General features: G+C 46.0%; 1 long non-coding RNA gene across 1 annotated transcript; it reads right to left on the bottom strand.

Moving 5' to 3' along the window:
• Positions 1-1,755: 1,755 nt before the first annotated feature.
• On the bottom strand, positions 1,756-17,876 carry LOC120980797. The gene is made up of 3 exons (XR_005774579.1): positions 17,862-17,876; positions 12,855-12,857; positions 1,756-1,973 (listed from the first exon to the last, which is right to left on the bottom strand). It is a non-coding gene; the product is annotated as an uncharacterized LOC120980797 (long non-coding RNA).
• Between the last annotated feature and the right edge of the window lie 1,724 nt (positions 17,877-19,600).

The raw sequence follows: 19,600 nt of genomic DNA, 5'->3' as shown, positions 1-19,600 counted from the left end.
CTGTTTTTGTGCTATCCTCCCTACTTGGCAGTGGCGAGGGCCAAGACATTGTCATAAATTAGGTCCTTACTTGCCACTGCCAGTGTAGGGGAGAAACAAAGACCAACGTGACCTCCCAGCACTGCCGGGGTCACATAGCATTATATTGATTTATGATGCTATGTAACCCTTTACAGTCCTGGAATGTATTAGATGACACTAACAGCATTATGCCAGTGTTATCCAATACATTCCAGAACTTTAAGGGTTAGATCATAAATCAATAAAATGCTATGTGACCTCCAGCAGCGCTGGGTGCTGCGATGTGGACTCGCTTCGGGAGGAACGCTAATCTGCAAGGGGCCTAAAGGCTCTTTCATCCGAGCGAATGCCATGCGGGTAATCCGCTGCGTGAAAGAGTGCCAAGCCCCGTCCCGGACAGCAGAGACGCAGAGCAGTATCATGATTGATAAGGCTCTGTGCCTCTCTGTGATCATTTTACTACAAAATCACGGTGACAACTGTATCTCACTGTGATTTTGTAGTAAAAATGTCAGAGGCACAGAGCATTATCAGTCATGTTACTGCTCTGTGTCTCTGCTGTCCGGAGCGGGGCTTGGCACTCTTTCACGCAGCGGATTACCCGCACGGCACCCGCTCGTATAAAAGAGCCCTTAGGCCTCATGCACACGGCTGTTATGCATCTGTTGCGGTCCCCAATGCACGGGCAACGTCCGTGCAGCGGCCGGGACGGATCCGGACCCATTCAACTTGAATGGGTCCGTTAACCGTCCGACCCCCGCAATTTTTTTTAATAAGTTCTATTTTATTGTGGTGCGGAGGCACGGCCAGAAACACCACGGAAGCACTCCATAGTGCTTCCGTGGGGTTCCGATCCATGCGTTTGTTCTGCATCTCCGTGATTGCGGACCCATTCAAGTGAATGCGTCCGCATCTGTGATGTGAAGTGCACATGGGCCGGTGCCCGTGTATTGCGTTGCGGACTTGCCGTATGCGGGCAGCAATACAGCCATGGGCCCACAACGGCCGTGTGCATGAGGCCTAAAACATAAACTCCTATAAGAAAATAATAATCAATAATACACTTTATTGGCAAAAATTCATAAGAGGAAAATTTCCTCTTATGAATGTTTGCCAATAAACTGTATAATTGATTTTATGGGTTCTGGTATTTTCTTATAGGAGTTTATATTGTGTTTTAGGCCGAATGCACACGGCTGTGAGCGGTCCGTGGTATCCTGCTGAGAGCTGGAGTGTATGGCGTCATTGGTTGCTGCTATGACGCTGTTCATGCTGCCGTTCATTGTATTACTGTAGTCAGCAGCGGCGGCATGAAGCGCACGGCGTAATAGCAACCAATGACGCTATACGCTCCATCTCTCAGCAGGATACCACGGACCGCTCACAGCCGTGTGCATTTGGCCTTACAGGCATGATGTGTGCTGCTGATGCTGAGCAAGAGCAAAGCAACACATGCTAATTGTTCTTTATTCAATTATTGGCTCCTTTGAGCCTTTATTTAGGTGTTTTGGTGTAGACAGTGACTAGTGAGTCGTGACACACACTGTAGATAGCCCCAGGCGGCAGGCCCCCCATTCATGTAACATAATAATAAATACTACAAGAACTGGTCTTTCTGTGACTGTTACTAATAGTAACTTACTAGACTTACTAGTTAATCTGAATTCTAAACTTAAAACGAAATCCAGCTACAGCACTGCAGCAGCATTCAGCTGTGTCTGCTTTCCTCTGGGCGCCAGGTTTACAGCTCTGGGCTCGGCTATCAGTCCTGCTGCTGGCTGGGGGCGGGCTTACAGTCAGTCAGACTCAAATGATGATCATCGTTGATCTGTGCGGCGTGCGCTGCTATGGAAACTGCAGTGCCTGGACTCGGAGTCAGAAGAGGATCACGTGAGAGAGGGGGCGGGCGCTGCGCTGCGCAGCATGAATAATTATGGCTCGGGCGGCGGGCGCTGCTTAGCATAAATATTTCTGGCTGTATGCAAACATTTTAAAGGGGCCGCCGCCGAGACGAGTGGGCCCCCTAACTTACAGTGGGCCCCGGCACTTGCCCGGGTTTGCCGGGTTCTGACGCCGGCCCTGAGTAAGCCCTTCCACAAAGGCGAGGCATAAATGTTATTAGCAGTAGTTTTCCGCAAACCCCATAAGACCAGTTTATCTTTATAGGTGAGCATATCACACTCCAATTGGGAGACAAGGTTAAGAGGGCGCCAGGAGAGGAGGCTTAGAGCTCTGCTTATCATTGCCGCTTTATAGTAAAGGTATATGTCTGGCAGGCCAAAACCTCCCAATCTTCTCTCCCGAGTGAGGGTGGTGTATGCTATTCTGGGGGACTTACCCGACCATACAAATGCTGAGAAGATTCTGCGGACCTCCACAAAGAAGGAATGGGGTAGCCAAATTGGTAGTGTTTGAATGAAGTAAAGTAGTCTAGGGACAATGAAGGCTTTAATATAATTCTTCCTTCCAATCCACGAAATGAACGGAAGTTTTAGGGATTGCAGGTGTGCTCTAATGGATCTAAGTAAAGGGGCTTGATTAAGCTCGTAAAGGTCCTCAGGATTCGCTGATATATGGGTGCCCAAAAATGGGATTGACTTGGGGGCCCACGAGAATGCCGTGGAGCGTTTGATCATTTCTATGGAAGCGGCTGAGCAGGAAATATTTAGGGCCTGTGACTTACCGTAATTGATCTTGAAATTAGAGACCAAACCATATTCCTCAAAAAGAGCTTGGAGCCTAGGAAATTAGGTTGTGGGATTGGACGTGATGACCAAGAGGTCGTCTGCGAAGGCAGCTGTCATATGGGTATGAGATCCCAAGGTGATCCCTTGTATATCCGGATCTTGCCTAATTTTAGCCAGCAGTGTCTCCATAACAATAACAAAAAGGGCCGGTGATAGTGGGCAGCCTTGTCTCGTCCCATTGGTAATGGGGAAAGTTGGAGAGAGTGCGCCATTGATCCGAATCCTGGCAGAGGGGAGCGAATAGAGTGAGAAGATGGACTGGATGAACTGGTCCGGAAGGCCAAATTTTGATAGAGCCCGAGACATAAAATGCCAGTTGATCCTGTCAAAGGCCTTCTCTGCATCTGTACTGAGAAGGGCTAGCGGTATAGAATTCCGCCGAGCATGCGTGATTAAGTGTATGACGCGGACCGTGTTTTCACTCCCCTGTCTGCCAGTGACGAATCCCACCTGCTCCTTATTGATAATGTCAGGGAGAACCGACTGGATCCGATGGGCCAGAATCTTAGCCCACCATTTCACATCAGTGTTCAAAAGCGAAATAGGGCGGTAGCTCCCGCAGTTTAGGGGGTCCTTATTTTCTTTGTGAATTACTGTGATATGGGCCAATAGCGATTGTGGGGGGAGGGAACCTCCTTGGAGCAAGTAATTACAAAGGATGTTAAAATGTGGGATCAGGATGTGCTTAAAGGTTTTGTAGTAGGAGATAGTAAAGCCGTCAGGGCCTGGGCTTTTCCCGGAAGGTATGGAGGAGAGGACCTTGCTGATTTCAGAATCCGTGATGGGGGACAAGAGTTGGGCCGACTGTGATGGGGTGATGGTAGGCAGCTGGAGGGAGGAGAGGAATTTCTCAGTTGCTTCCCCTATTTGGGCTGGCGAAAGTTGGTTTGGTGGCTCTAAGTTATATAGGTCCCTATAGAAGGCACAAAAGGAATCTGCTATGTCTGGGGTGCTTTTATGTACCGTACCTTTGGCATCCTTGACAGCTGCGATAAAGGAATCGGCTTTCTGTTTTTTAACTAAGGCTGACATTAGCCTATTCCCCTTATCTCCGTGGGCATATGACCGAAATTTGGCACGTAAAAGTAGTTTGGCTGACGTGACATTCAGCAAATTCTTAAGCTTTGTGCGAGCCTCCGAGAGGTCCGAGGCACATCTAAGGGCCTGCGAGTTTTTGTGCGTTATTTCTAGCGCCTGTATCTGGGAGAGGAGGGCCGCCACTGCTTGGTTCCGCTGCATTTTAATATGAGCACCTAAAGCTATCAGCTCACCTCTCAGTACTGCCTTGTGGGTCTCCCAAGTGATGGAGGGGGAGGGCGCGTCCGGGCCTAGGAGGTTAAGTGTGAAAAATTCTGTTATGATAGAGGACAATTTAGCGACATGGGAGGGGTCAGAGATAATGGTGTCATTAATACGCCAATTCCATTCCCTCTTTGGGAGGTCCTGCAGAGAAACACTCAGGAATACCGGGGCATGGTCAGACAGGGTGATGTTCCCTATGTGGGATCGGATAGCCCTATTAGCATGGGTTTTAGACAGGAATAGATAGTCAAGTCTATGGTAGGAGGATTTAGCAGCTGAGTAGAAGGTGTAATCCTTACTAGAGGGGTTTGTGGTGCGCCAAATATCTATTACACCAAGCCTATGTAAGGCGAGTTTGAGGCGTCGTAAACGTACATGTGTGATGGCGGACTTCCCATTTGAGGAATCTATGGAAGGCTCCAGGGTGACATTGAAGTCGCCGCCTAGAATCACCATACCTTCCTTAAAGGAGGATAATAAGCCAAGGGTCTGAACGAGCCAAGCAACCTGCCCTCTATTGGGAGCATATACAGTTGCCAGGGTAACAGGTGTGTCAGCGATAGAGCCCTTAACAAACAGGTAACGACCCTCAGGGTCCGAGGAGACGGCAGAATGCTTGAAGGGGAGCTGTTAGTGGATCGCTATGCTGACACCCCTGCTAGCCGAACCATACGTGCTATGGAACCATTGGGAAAACCTTTTGGGGGGCAATTTGGGGGTCTTACCCTCTCTGAAGTGGGTTTCCTGGAAGAATGCTATAGACACTTTATCCCTTTGTAAAAGGGCCAGGATTTGGGACCGCTTGCAAGGCTCGTTCATTCCCCGGGCGTTCAGGGAAGATATCACAATAGACGACATTCTGTAAGTGAGAGACAATAATCAGCATCTACATAGCCTCTAAATGACATCTGACTACAATGGGGAGGGTGAGACACAAGAGGGAAGGAGGGGAGACAAACGGTTAATGAACATAACAATAGTGCAAACAAAGCTTGTAACAGAAGCTCCACTGAGCACCTGACTGTGAGGCGACCCTTTCTCATCACCAGCCGGGGTCTGTCAGGTGGGGGGTCCCGCAGAGCTAAAGAGGGCCAATGACTGACCATCAAGAGGGGAAGGTAGACCCGTAGGTAAAGCCGGGTTAACCCCTGCAAACTGAGGTGAGAGCAGGGAGTGGGAAATGACCAGACCATGGTAATAACCATAAAAGCCTGGAAGAAGAGGGATCCATTACTAAACAATAAACAGACAATAAGACACAGAGTCCTGTATACTTAGAGTGGAACTGGAACAGAAAACGCAGAGAACCTCTTCACGGTCCTATATTCAGGTCGGAGCTTGAGCGGAATTTTCAGCCCTGGTTTTGGGCCCTTTTCTTGTGCGGACGGAGCGCCATTCACCCGCATGGGGTGGCGGTAAGGGTGGGTCTTCTAGATCCGCCGGCATCCACGAGGGTATCTTGATAGGGGTTAACCCCAGCTGGGACCAGCTAGCCTGTAGATCCGATGGTGAGCGGATAGTGATTTGGCGTCCGTTTTTAAGGACCGCAATGCCAAAAGGGTACAGCCATCTGAATGGGGTGGCAGCAGCTTTAAGGGCGTCCAGGAGTGGGCGAAGAATACGCCTTTTAGCCAGTGTGGATGGGGCCAAATCTTGGAAAAACAGGACTGGCGTACCTTCATGCTGTAGCTGCTCCGCTTCTCTGCCGGCTCTCATCAGTGCGGCTGTATCGACATAGCTGAGGAGGCCGCAAATTACATCGCGAGGAGGATCTGTAGCTTTCGGTTTGGGCCTAAGCGCTCGATGTATGCACTCGATTATTATCCGATCCGATTTCCCGGCACCCAGGATATTTGCGAAAATTTTGCGAGAAACTTTATCGAGCGCCTCACTGGCAATCGATTCCGGGAGGCCGCGAATCCTCAGGTTCCTCCTGCGGCTGCGATTCTCCTGATCCTCAATTCTTAGGAGAGCTTCATTTAGCAGGTCGGTGTGGGATCGGATCACATTGTATGACTTCTCCTCTCTCTGCAGAGCAGCTTCCTGTGCGCTCTCCAGGTCAGACACCCGACACCCCATATTCCTCAGGTCTTCCTTGATTTCAGACAGATCCTTTTTGATAGGGGCTAGTGCTGAATTAAGCACTTCAAGAAGTGCAGCTTTAGTGAAGGATCTCCCCTGTCTGCGCGATTTGCAGGTTGAAGCATCAGAGACACTTCCGGCTTCTGAATCCTCCTCCATGTCAGATAGCTGAGCCGGGGCCATCTTAGGTGTCTCAGCCGACCGGAGCTTCGGCTGTTTTCTTAGAAATTGGTCCATATCTGGTTGTCTGGACCGAACTGGAGTGGGATCTGCTGGATCCTTAGATCTAGCTTTACCCACTTTGCCCATTAGAGCAGTGCTGTAAGCTGATTATAGGGGTTAAAACACCAGCAAGGTTGAGGAGCTCAGAAACTAGCAGCCATTCAGCTACACAGCCAGGCTCCGCCCCCATAGTAGTTATATCCTTGTACATAGGAGCAGTATTATAGTAGTTATATCCTTGTACATAGGAGCAGTATTATAGTAGTTATATCCTTGTACATAGGAGCAGTATTATAGTAGTTATATTCTTGTACATAGGAGCAGTATTATAGTAGTTATATTCCTGTACATAGGAGCAGTATTATAGTAGTTATATTCTTGTACATAGGAGCAGTATTATAGTAGTTATATTCTTGTACATAGGAGGCAGTATTATAGTAGTTATATTCCTGTACATAGGAGCAGTATTATAATAGTTATATTCTTGTACATAGGAGGCAGTATTATAGTAGTTATATTCTTCTACATAAGGGGCAGTATTATAGTAGTTATATTCTTCTACATAAGGGGCAGTATTATAGTAGCTATATTCTTGCACATAGGAGCAGTATTATAGTAGTTATATTCCTGTACATAGGAGCAGTATTATAGTAGCTATATTCTTGTACAGATGAGGCAGTATTATAGTAGTTATATTCTTGTACATAGGAGCAGTATTATAGTAGTTATATTCTTGTACATAGGAGGCAGTATTATAGTAGTTATATTCTTGTACATAGGAGCAGTATTATAGTAGTTATATTCTTGTACATAGGAGCAGTATTATAGTAGTTATATTCCTGTACATAGGAGCAGTATTATAGTAGCTATATTCTTGTACAGATGAGGCAGTATTATAGTACAGTCGTGGCCAAAAGTTTTGAGCATGACAAAAATATTAGTTTTCACAAAGTTTGCTGCTAAACTGCTTTTAGATCTTTGTTTCAGTTGTTTCTGTGATGTAGTGAAATATAATTACACGCACTTCATACGTTTCAAAGGCTTTTATCGACAATTACATGACATTTATGCAAAGAGTCAGTATTTGCAGTGTTGGCCCCTCTTTTTCAGGACCTCTGCAATCCGACTGGGCATGCTCTCAATCAACTTCTGGGCCAATTCCTGACTGATCGCAACCCATTCTTTCATAATCACTTCTTGGAGTTTGTCAGAATTAGTGGGTTTTTGTTTGTCCACCCGCCTCTTGAGGATTGACCACAAGTTCTCAATGGGATTAAGATCTGGGGATTTTCCAGGCCATGGACCCAAAATGTCAACGTTTTGGTCCCCGAGCCATTCAGTTATCACTTTTGCCTTATGGCACGGTGCTCCATCGTGCTGGAAAATGCATTGTTCTTCACCAAACTGTTGTTGGATTGTTGGAAGAAGTTGCTGTTGGAGGGTGTTTTGGTGCCATTCTTTATTCATGGCTGTGTTTTTGGGCAAAATTGTGAGTGAGCCCACTCCCTTGGATGAGAAGCAACCCCACACATGAATGGTCTCAGGATGCTTTACTGTTGGCATGACACAGGACTGATGGTAGCGCTCACCTTTTCTTCTCCGGACAAGCCTTTTTCCAGATGCCCCAAACAATCGGAAAGAGGCTTCATCGGAGAATATGACTTTGCCCCAGTCCTCAGCAGTCCATTCACCATACTTTCTGCAGAAGATCAATCTGTCCCTGATGTTTTTTTTGGAGAGAAGTGGCTTCTTTGCTGCCCTTCTTGACACCAGGCCATCTTCCAAAAGTCTTGGCCTCACTGTGCGTGCAGATGCGCTCACACCTGCCTGCTGCCATTCCTGAGCAAGCTCTGCACTGGTGGCACTCCGATCCCGCAGCTGAATCCTCTTTAGGAGACGATCCTGGTGCTTGCTGGACTTTCTTGGACGCCCTGAGGCCTTCTTAACAAGAATTGAACCTCTTTCCTTGAAGTTCTTGATGATCCTATAAATTGTTGATTGAGGTGCAATCTTAGTAGCCACAATATTCTTGCCTGTGAAGCCATTTTTATGCAACGCAATGATGGCTGCACGTGTTTCTTTGCAGGACACCATGGTTAACAATGGAAGAACAATGATTTCAAGCATCACCCTCCTTTTAACATGTCAAGTCTGCCATTTTAACCCAATCAGCCTGACATAATGATCTCCAGCCTTGTGCTCGTCAACATTCTCACCTGAGTTAACAAGACGATTACTGAAATGATCTCAGCAGGTCCTTTAATGACAGCAATGAAATGCAGTGGAAAGTTTTTTTGGGGATTAAGTTAATTTTCATGGCAAAGAAGGACTATGCAATTCATCTGATCACTCTTCATAACATTCTGGAGTATATGCAAATTGCTATTATAAAAACGTAAGCAGCAACTTTTCCAATTTCCAATATTTATGTAATTCTCAAAACTTTTGGCCACGACTGTAGTTATATTCTTGTAAATAGGAGCAGTATTATAGTAGTTATATTCTTGTACATAGGAGTAGTATTATAGTAGTTATATTCTTGTACATAGGAGGCAGTATTATAGTAGCTATATTCTTGTACATAGGAGAGGATAGACGTGTGGTGCTGAGCTCCCTGCAGGGAGGGGGCATGGCTTCTGACCCAGGTGGAGGGGAGGGGGAGCTGGGCTGATGATCCTGGGAAAGCCCAGAGCTTGGAGTGTGGCCTGCAGCATGGAGATGGTGGAAGCGATAATCTGGAAATGGTGGCTGGGGAGTCAACTAAAACTTGTAGTGCTTCTGGATTGAGTACAACTGTGACAAAGAAAAGTTTATTTAAACTGGAAAGGCGCATTTCTAAGTTAAGAGATGAGATAAAGGCAGAGGCTGATCCCAAGAAAAAGCTTATGAAGTATGAATGCCTGGATGACTGCACACGTGAACTTGATATATTAAAAGATAAACTAGATAAAGGTAAAAACACCTAAAGTGGAAAGCTGGGCAATGGAGAAAAAGAGGGAGGCCAGAGCCCAGAATGTGAAGATAAAAGAAATCATAGAAATAAAAAAGAAAAATTACGGCGATGTGCATAATATGGTGAAGCAAGGAAACCCTCAGAGATGTGTGGGTGCAGCGCCTGGAGGGTCGAGACCCCGCTCGGTGCACGAGACCCCGCTCGGTGCAGTGAACGAGACCCAGCACTGATCCTACTGCTGACCGTCCACAATTCAGGAGACTGTTCTCCAATGTTACAAGGCCGGCTAACCCTCCACCTCAGAGGAGGAACACTGTCAGGATTAAGTATACGGGTCCAGAAGATAGCCTCCCCTCCAGACTGTACATAGGGAAAGCTCTTCTGAAGGACTTCATGAAATTTAAGGCATCTGAGGTGTACGCCCTGATCCATATCCCCTCCAGCAGGATCTATGACATCAGCTTTAAGCTTCAGTATGATCTGGACTTATTCTGGAATATATACAATGATACGAAAGAACAGTCAATCTGGGAGCATCTACAGGTGATCCAGCTGTCCAAGCCTCAGGTAGTGAAGGCCACCATCTTGTTCCAGTCTGAGGTGGTGGCGCTGGCAGATCTGGAGCATTGGCTGAGCAGACTGTGTCTGTTGAAGAGTCATCCCGGAAAAATCTATGATGAGGAAGACATCTGGAATGGCGGATACACCGTGATGATACAACTAGAGCAGAACAATGGTGTGACCAGACATCTGCCGCACTCCTTCTACCTGGGCTCAGAGAGAGGGATATGCTACTACCCCGGTCAGCCGCGGCTGTGTCACAGATGTGGGGGGCAGGCACCTCGCCATCAACTGCTCCCGTATTGAGTGCTCATTTTGTGGACAGTTTGGACATTCAAAGGACAACTGTACAGGTCCGGTCATCTGTAACCTGTGTTTAGGATCTGGTCATACGTTCCGGGAATGTCCGCATGCAGATCATAATAAAGGCAGTGATGAGATCTTCTCAGAGGCCATGGAGGAAGGTCAGGAGGATGTCACTGCAAGAGCACATACAGCCCTAGAAACTGGTAATCCTCATTCTGAAGCAATGCAAAGTAATAGTGACCCTGCTGTAGAGAGTGATGACCCTCCTGATGCACTACAAGTACCAGCAGAGTTAGAGACTGATAGCCCAACTACTCCATTACAAGTACCAACATCTGCTGAACCACAAGTACAAGCCATTGAAAAGGCTCCGAAATCCAGAAATCCTGCTGTGGAAACTAAAGTACCACCTGTCGCACTACAACTACCAGCCACTGAAGAGAATTCTCATCTGCAGAGTAAAGTGACCAGTAAACTAGCTGTCAAACCACCTAAAGAACTGCCCTCTATGTCTACAAAGCCTGATGGTCCAGCTGCAGAGCTCAGGAAGCTCAGGAGGTCCTCTGTGGATGAAGAGGGGTTCCAGACTGTAAAAAGAAAGAACAGCACTACAGCAAAGAAAACCCAGGATCCGTCAGTGCTGGCCATAACCTCCGGGCAGTACGGGGCGCTAGGGGAAGAAGAGTCAGAAGAAAAGGCAGAAATGGAGTATGTTTCTTCACATAACCCTGATGGTGACCCTCTGGAAGATGAACCTGACCCTTCAGTGTCCACCAAAAGATGGGGCACTACAGGTCACAGTGGTGGAAGGAGAAAAAAAGAGTAAGAAAACTAAGTGACCTGGATGAGGCTGAGAATCAGCTCTATAAACGTGAACAGTGTGAAGACTAAGAACAGGCGGCAGGCGATCTACCAGCATCTGTCTCAGGAGAGATCGGACATCTTCTTCTTACAGGAGACTTATTTGAAGAGCAATGCTCAGGTGTTTGCAGCCAAGAGAGACTGGAGACATGGAGCATCTTTCTGGTCCTTCGGGCTGGAGAGAAATGACGGTGTGGCGATTCTCCTCAATAAGATAGAAGTTGAGGTGGAGAGAGTCCTGGAGATCTGTCCAGGCCGCTGCCTGATGCTGGACTTTATACTGGACACTGTGTATTATAGAGTCATTAATATCTATGCTCCTCAGACTAGAAAGGAGAGGAGGGAATTATTCCAGCAGATGAAGCCATATTGTTTTACATCCAGGGTGTTTATAATGTGCGGGGATTTTAATAGTGTCTCCTGTAATGTGGACCGTTCCAGTAGTCATAAGCAACTGAGATATGATGAGAACTTCTTTAACAATATAGTCCAGCAGGCTCATTTAGTGGATCCTTATGGTTTGCGTGGCTCCAATAGAGCCTACACTTACCATAAGGCCGGTAACGCCAGTAGAATAGACCGGGTGTATATAAAACGTGAAGTGAGGAGCTCTGACTACAGGACGAGTCCCATAGAGTTCTCTGACCATTGTATGGTGAGTGTCACGCTGGATCTGGCTGGGGCCGTCGTCTGTGGTAGGGGCTACTGGAAGGTGAATGGCTCGGTGCTGCAAGATCCAGGGTTCAGAGAGTCCTTTACAACCTTCTATGATGACCGGAGGACCACCCAGTGTATGTGTGATGACGCAGCGGAGTGGTGGGAGTGTATGAAGGGTGATATCAAGCAGTTTCTGATCCGTGCTGCGAGGAGGCATAGTAATGTGGAGTATATGAGGTATTCTGCACTGAGGCTGCAGCTGAGCAGGTTATATGGTCAGATCAATAGTGGTGAGAAGATAGATGGTAAGTACGTCAGCCAGATAAAGCAGGAGATGCGAGAGCTGCAGTATGACCGCCTCAAGTCTCTCAAAGCAAAGGGGTAGTTCGATAATTGGGGGGGTTCACAACCCAGACCCCTATATTGCCTGTAAGAACAGGGTTAATAAGAAGCTTATGACCAGCCTGTTAGATGAGCATGGGGTGGAGCAGTCAGATCAGAGTAAACTTCACAAGATTATTGAAGATTATTACAAAAATCAGTTTAAAGGCCGTCAGATAAGTGGTGACAGCATCAGAACTTACCTGAAAGGCGTCAAACTCCCTAAACTAGATCAGGCACAAACAGATGGCTTGGCCGAGCCCATAACTGAGGAGGAGGTGAAGAGGAGCATTGACTCCTTAAAAACCAAGAAGAGCCCGGGCCTGGATGGCCTGACCAGTGACTTCTATAAGGAGTTCAGAGATATATTAGCTCCAGACCTGGCGCAGGTCTATAATGATTGCCTCTCTGCCAGGAAACTTCTACAGTCACAGTATAAATCTGTCCTGGTTCTCCTGGCAAAGAAAGGAAATCTAAAAGACTTAAAAAACTGGCGTCCATTGTCTTTACTGAACACCGATTATAAAGTCCTGGCCAAGATCTTGTATCACAGGCTGAGTGCGGTGGCAGATGACCTGATCATCTCCAACCAGACGTGTGGTGTGAAAGGCCGGACTATAGAGGACTCATTGCTGCTGGTGAGGGAAGCGGTGACCTACATCAGACAGCACAGTGGAGGAGCATATGTGGTGGGGTTAGACCAGAGCAAGGCCTTTGATAGAGTCCATCATGACTACCTGTACCAGGTGTTGTTGGAGTACGGCCTTCCTGCACGCTTCGTACAATGGCTGCAGGTTCTCTATAAGGAGGCGGTAAGCCAGCCTCTGATTAATGGTCACTTGGCAGAACCCTTTAGGATCATGTCTGGTGTAAGGCAGGGCTGCCCTCTAAGCCCATTATTATACGTCTTCAGTTTGGACCCTTTTTTAATTAAGTTGTAGGATAATAGAAATCTCTTGGGGTTGGAATGTCACCTACAGAGTAAAAGAGTGGACATAAAGTTCTGTGCTTATGCGGACGATGTGACGGTTCTGGTCTTGTCTAGTGAGGACTGTGTGGCCCTACAACAGGAGATAGCAGCTTTCTCTCCAGTGTCGAATTCTGCTGTGAATATGGATAAGAGCGAGGTGTTGTGGCTGGGGGGTGACCGTGGGGTCTTCTCAGTGCCCTTCAGAACAGTGCAGGACAAGATAAAGATTTTGGGGGTTCAGTTTGGAACTGTAGATGATGGGGAAGAGAAGCTGGCGGTGTGTGAGCAGAAGGTGCAGTGCTGGAGGCACTGGGAGCTGACTTATCAGGAGAAGATCCGCCTGCTGAAAAGTTTCCTTCTCCCGCTATTCCTCTATGTCAGTGTAGTGTTCCCAGTGCCCGATAAGTTACTTACCAGACTGACCAATATCTCCTTCCACTTCTTGTGGGGTAATAGGGTGAATATAGTCAGGAGGAACATTGTCTATCTCCCCCAGAAGGAGGGCGGCCTGTCCATGCCCTGCCCAGAGCTCTTCTTCAACCTAATGTTTCTGATGAAGAATTTCTCATTTTGTAAGAGTTCAGAGGTGAAGCCGTGGAGTCGTCTGTTTAAGTACCAGATCCAGCAGTTTGTCTCTGTGTGGTCGGTAGGCGACCCCATTAAGAGGATCCCTGGGCGCATTAAGAATAAAGTTTCCTGGTACGCGGTACATGTAATTAGCAAGATCATTAAATGGAAAATCTTATATGGTGAGGTAAAGCAGTTCAGTAGGAAAGAGATGTATAAGAACCTGCTGGCGTTTCAGTTTAGTGCCCATATCCAGGTGAGGAACGCCCCGAACCTGAATGTAAAACAGGCTGTTAAAATCCTGGAGGACCCCCGAGTCCCCGCACATGGATGTGTCATGGCTGGCATTTCATGGTAAAATGTATGTCAGGGAAAATCTAAAGTGTAGAAATGTACTAGACAGATCCTGCCCTAGAGAGCAATGCCGTCAGGTACTGGAGACCAGGGAGCATCTTCTGCTGGACTGTCCGTTCAGTGTCCAGGTATGGGAGGCCGTGTCACTGTCCCTTCAGTTACCACATCTAGTGGGGCAGCCGTATAATCAGCTCTTGTATGGAGACTTCCCTCCAGATCTCAGACAATACAGAAGAAGTTCCTTGTATGTAGTGAATGTGGTGACCATGTACCATCTGTGGTGTGCGCGGTGCTGCCTGGTCATCAACAGAGAGCTCCTGACCTGTGATAAAATCTTATATAATATCCTGGAAAGTCTGAAGACGATATATAAGAAAGACATGAAAAAAAAACGCAATAACGTGTACTGGAGGAACATCCATGTGTCAGCATTTGTATAATGTGTTGTGATGTTTATTATCAAAGTGATGTAATTATTTATTCTTTTCTATGATTTTATTGTAAATGTACTGTAATATTTTGTTGCCTGTTTTTAAATAAAAAGATCATTATAGTAGCTATATTCTTGTACATAGGAGTCAGTATTATAGTAGTTATATTTTTATACATACAGTAGGAGCAGTATTATATTCTTGTACATAGGAGGCAGTATTATAGTAGTGATATTCTTCTACATAGGGAGCAGTATTATAGTAGTTATATTCTTGTACATAGGAGCAGTATTATAGTAGTTATATTCTTGTACATTGGAGCAGTATTATAGTAGTTATATTCTTGTACATAGGAGGCAGTATTATAGTAGTTATATTCCTGTACATAGGAGGCAGTATTATAGTAGTTATATTCTTGTACATAGGAGGCAGTATTATAGTAGTTATATTCCTGTACATAGGAGGCAGTATTATAGTAGTTATATTCTTGTACATAGGAGGCAATATTATAGTAGTTATTTTCTTGTACATAGGAGCAGTTTTATAGTAGTTATATTTTTGTATATAGGTGTAGTATTATAGTAGTTATATTCTTGTACATAGGAGCAGTATTATAGCAGTTATATTCCTGTACATAGGAGGCAGTATTATAGTAGTTATATTCTTGTACATAGGAGGCAATATTATAGTAGTTATTTTCTTCTACATAGGAGCAGTATTATAGTAGTTATTTTCTTGTACATAGGAGCAGTTTTATAGTAGTTATATTTTTGTATATAGGTGTAGTATTATAGTAGTTATATTCTTGTACAGCGGGTCAGTATTAAAGTAGTTCTTGTACATGGTGGCAGTATAATAGTAGTTATATTCTTGTACATAGGAGGCAATATTATAGTGGTTATAGTCTTGTACATAGCAGCAGTATTATAGTAGTTATATTCTTGTACATAGGAGCAGTATTATAGTAGTTATATTCTTGTACATAGGAGCAGTATTATAGTAGTTATATTCTTATAAATAGGAGCAGTATTTAAGTAGTTATATTCTTATAAATAGGAGCAGTATTATAGTAGTTATATTCTTAACCAAATTTATTTTTATTCAAAGAATAAAGTACATCTTACAATCACATACCATCGTAGTATTGATGAAAAGGTACTATTACAAACCTTCTATGGAAGTGACAATTATTGCATATCAGTGCATCATATGGTGTCTAAGATGAAGCCAAAAATGTAACAGACAATAAAAGTATAAAACAAAGGGGAGGAAAGGAGGGGTAGGGAGGGGACAGGGGGGGGGGGGATGTTAAGAGTTTTTCCAACTCCGTCAAGTAAACCTTCTATAATTCTTCCAAGGTGACCAGATTTTAAGAAAGCAGGAACGTGTGTAGGATTCCCAATGGGCCAGTTCTTCAAATCTATAGATCTGATCCACCTTGTCTCTCCACATCGAAACAGTAGGAGGTTCAGTATCTTTCCAAAGCAGTGGAATCAGCAGTCTCGCTGCCGTAATAAGCATAGTGGGAAGATCAGATCTACAGGGAGACAGCGAGTCATTGGGGCACCAAAGTAAGATCAGTTTGGGATCTAGCTTAACCTGCATAACACATACTTCATTGATCAATGCTTCTATGTTTGACCAGAAAGCCTTGATCCTCTCACAATGCCACCAAATGTGTGACAGGGAACCTGTATCCTTTTTACACCTCCAACACCAACTTGGAATGTCTGCATTAAGCCTATGCAGAAACTCCGGGGATTTGTACCATCTTGTAAGCAGCTTATATAAGTTCTCTTGTATCCTAATACAGCGGCTAAAGCCGTGGGAGTGTGAGAGGACAAAAGCCCTTTCTGATTCTGAAAGGCGAATGGACAGTTCCCTTTCCCACGAATTGAGGAAGTGTAGCTCAGGAGGGGAGGATGAGAGTAACTCTTTATATATGGTAGACAGTGCTTTGGGGATCCTACGGGTGTCTGATAGCCTTTTATCCAACCAAGAGGGAGGGCTAGAGGTAGTTGGGGGTGGTAGTTTGATCAACTTAATATCCTTCTGCAGGGCAAATCCCTGGAGGAAAAGGGCGTTTTTGATTTTGGGGTCATTCAAGACTAGGGTCCAATCCAGGTTCCCATCTGGGGTCCGGATCTCACTTAAAGGAATCTCAGCTAAGAGAGGCCAAATGCCTGAAGGCTTCTTAGCTTCCGGGTGAATGTAAAACTGCAAGGAGGAGAGTGGAGTGCCTGGTATTGGGAATGTAAGCACCTTGGCTTTAAATTGCTTGGCCCATACAACCAATAGGCTCTTCCAAAGGGGTGATAAGGAGGAACTACCTGGAGAACAGGGGGAAAGCCCCCAAAGGATCCGCTTCATTTTGGTGGAAAGCAGAGAGCGCTCTAGACGCACATATGGAGCACTATAGGCGTTATTGAGGCGGGATAGACCTCGGAATAATTGAAAGGCCGCATAGTAGGAGCGCATGTCAGGCAGACCAAAACCGCCAAACCTCTTCTCTCTGGTCAACACCGAATATGCAATTCTTGAGGGTTTATTACCCCACAAAAAGAGAGAAAAAACTCGGCGAATGTCGACAAAAAATGAGTGCGGCAGCCAAATAGGCAAAACCTGAAGTAGGTACAGAAATTTAGGGGCTATAAAAGTCTTGAGGTAGCTCCTCCTTCCACACCAAGAGATGAACGGAAGTTTAATAGAATGCAACTGTTTCCTAACTGATAATAGTAAGGGGGCATAATTAAGAGCAAACAAGTCCTTTGTTTTAGCCGGGACGTGTACTCCTAAAAATACTATGTCTTTTGTAGCCCATTGAAAGGGGGTAGTTCTCTGAAGGGTCTCTTTCACTGAATCCGGACAGGTGATATTAAGGGCCATGGACTTACTATAATTGATTTTAAAGTTTGAAATATAGCCAAACTCCTCAAAAAGAGACAAAAGCCTAGGGAAGGATGTTTCGGGATTAGATGTCATTATAAGTAGGTCATCAGCAAATGCGACTGTCAAGTGGGTCTGAGAATTGGTAAGGCCCCTAACAGCAGGGTCCTGCCGGATCTTACACAGCAAAGTCTCCATCACTATGACGAATAAGGACTGTGAAAGAGGACATCCCTGTCTCGTCCCATTAGAGATGGAAAAAGAGGGGGAAAGCGTACCATTTATTTTGAGTTTGGCAGACGGGGTCGAGTACAAAGTGAAGATCGCAGATATGAACGAGTCTGGGAAACCAAACCTCGACAGGGCCCGCGACATATAATGCCATCCGACCCTATCGAAGGCCTTCTCTGCGTCCGTGCTCAACAAGGCCAAAGGCGTGGATGAGCTTCTAGCCCAGTCCATAAGATGGAGCAGGCGTATCGTGTTCTCACAGCCCTGTCTGCCACGCACAAATCCTACTTGCTCTCTATCAATAAGATCCGGCAGGATCAGCTGAATACGCTGCGCTAATATTTTGGCCCACCACTTGACATCCGCATTTAGCAGAGAGATAGGGCGGTAGCTGCCACAGTGGAGGGGATCTTTGTTTTCTTTGTGGATTATAGTTATGTGAGCTTCTAATGTTTGGGGGGGGCAGAGACCCTCCAGACAGAAGGAAGTTACATAGTGTCTGAAAATGAGGGGTCAAAATGTCCCTGAAGGTCTTATAATACGATATGGGAAGTCCATCTGGACCAGGACTTTTACCTGATGGTATGGAGGATAGGACCTTGTCAATCTCTTCTCTTGACACAGGGGCGACTAGCTGGGAGGCTTGGAGGGGGCTAATGGAGGGGAGCTGTAGAGTTGATAGGAACTCATCTGTGGCCTGCTCAACCGAAGTGGAACCAGGACGGTCTGGGGTGGGAAGGTTATAAAGATCAGTATAAAAAGCGCTAAAAGCTTTTGCTATGTCATGGGTCGATTTATGCTTATTACCTTTTGCGTCAAGAATTGCAGGGATAAATGAATCCGCGTGGCGTTGCTTAGCCATGGCAGACATCAGTTTATTCCCCTTGTTCCCATGGGCATAAGCTTTAAACTTGGAGCGGAATATAAGCTTCGCAGATTTAGCATTAAACAGGTTTTTCAGTTCCGTCCTGGCCTCCACCAATTCAGCAGCCACAGCCTGAGCCTGGGTTTGCTTATGAGTCAGTTCTAGCCTTGCTATGCGGGACAACAGGTCGTCCACAGCCTTGGAGCGCAGTCTTTTAACATGCGAGCCCAGGGCTATTAGTTCTCCTCTAACCACTGCTTTATGGGTTTCCCACAGAATGGAGGGAGAGGGAGGGGGGTCGCCCGCCGTATTAAGAGAGAAGAATTCAGACATAATCTGGGAGATTTTAGTTGCATTAGCGGGGTCAGAGATCAAGGTGTCATTAAGACGCCATATTCTTTCCCTTTTAGGAAGAGCGGTCATAGACACCCGGAGAAATACTGGAGCGTGGTCAGACAGCGTGATATTCCCAATCCTCGTATCTACCACCTGAGGAATATGGGGGGAGGATAGAAATATATAATCCAACCTATGGAAGGACTTTTTTGCATTGGAATAGAACGTGTAATCCCGACTAGAGGGATGCATAGTGCGCCAAACATCTATAACCCGCAGTTTCTTCAGCGCAGTCTTCAGACGGCGTAGAAGTTTGTGGGATAACTCAGATCTCTGGGAGGACGAGTCAAGGTCAGGCTCCAGGGTCACATTAAAGTCACCTCCTAGTATAAGCATACCCTCACTAAAAGCTGATAATTGAGCAAGAGTCCGAACGAGCCAGGGGATCTGACCACAATTAGGGGCGTATATGTTAGCCAGGGTGACAGGTGTGTCAGCGATGTGCCCTTTCACGAACAAGAAGCGACCGTCTGTATCCGCAAGTACTGCGGAGTGTTTAAAGGGCAGACGCTTGTGGATGGCCACGCTGACACCCCTGCAAGCCGAGACATACGAGCTGTGAAACCATTGTGAGAATACTTTTAGGGATAGTTTCGAGAGTTTTCCCGTCTTAAAATGAGTTTCTTGAAGAAATGCAATCGAAACATCATCTTTCTGTAACAATGAGAGCACCTGAGACCGCTTACATGGCTCGTTCAGACCCTTGGCATTCAATGAGGCAACTACAATAGAGGCCATAGTAAAGACAGAGGAGGCCAGTCGGCCCACAGCAGAAGGACATCCAGTCTGGAAAGCAACGGACGGAGT

The sequence above is a fragment of the Bufo bufo genome, chromosome 10 (genome assembly GCF_905171765.1).
Source record: "Bufo bufo chromosome 10, aBufBuf1.1, whole genome shotgun sequence".
NCBI classification, from domain to species: domain Eukaryota; kingdom Metazoa; phylum Chordata; class Amphibia; order Anura; family Bufonidae; genus Bufo; species Bufo bufo.
The sequence above is the reverse complement of the archived record's forward strand: the minus strand, read 5'-3'. Positions and strand labels throughout refer to the sequence as shown.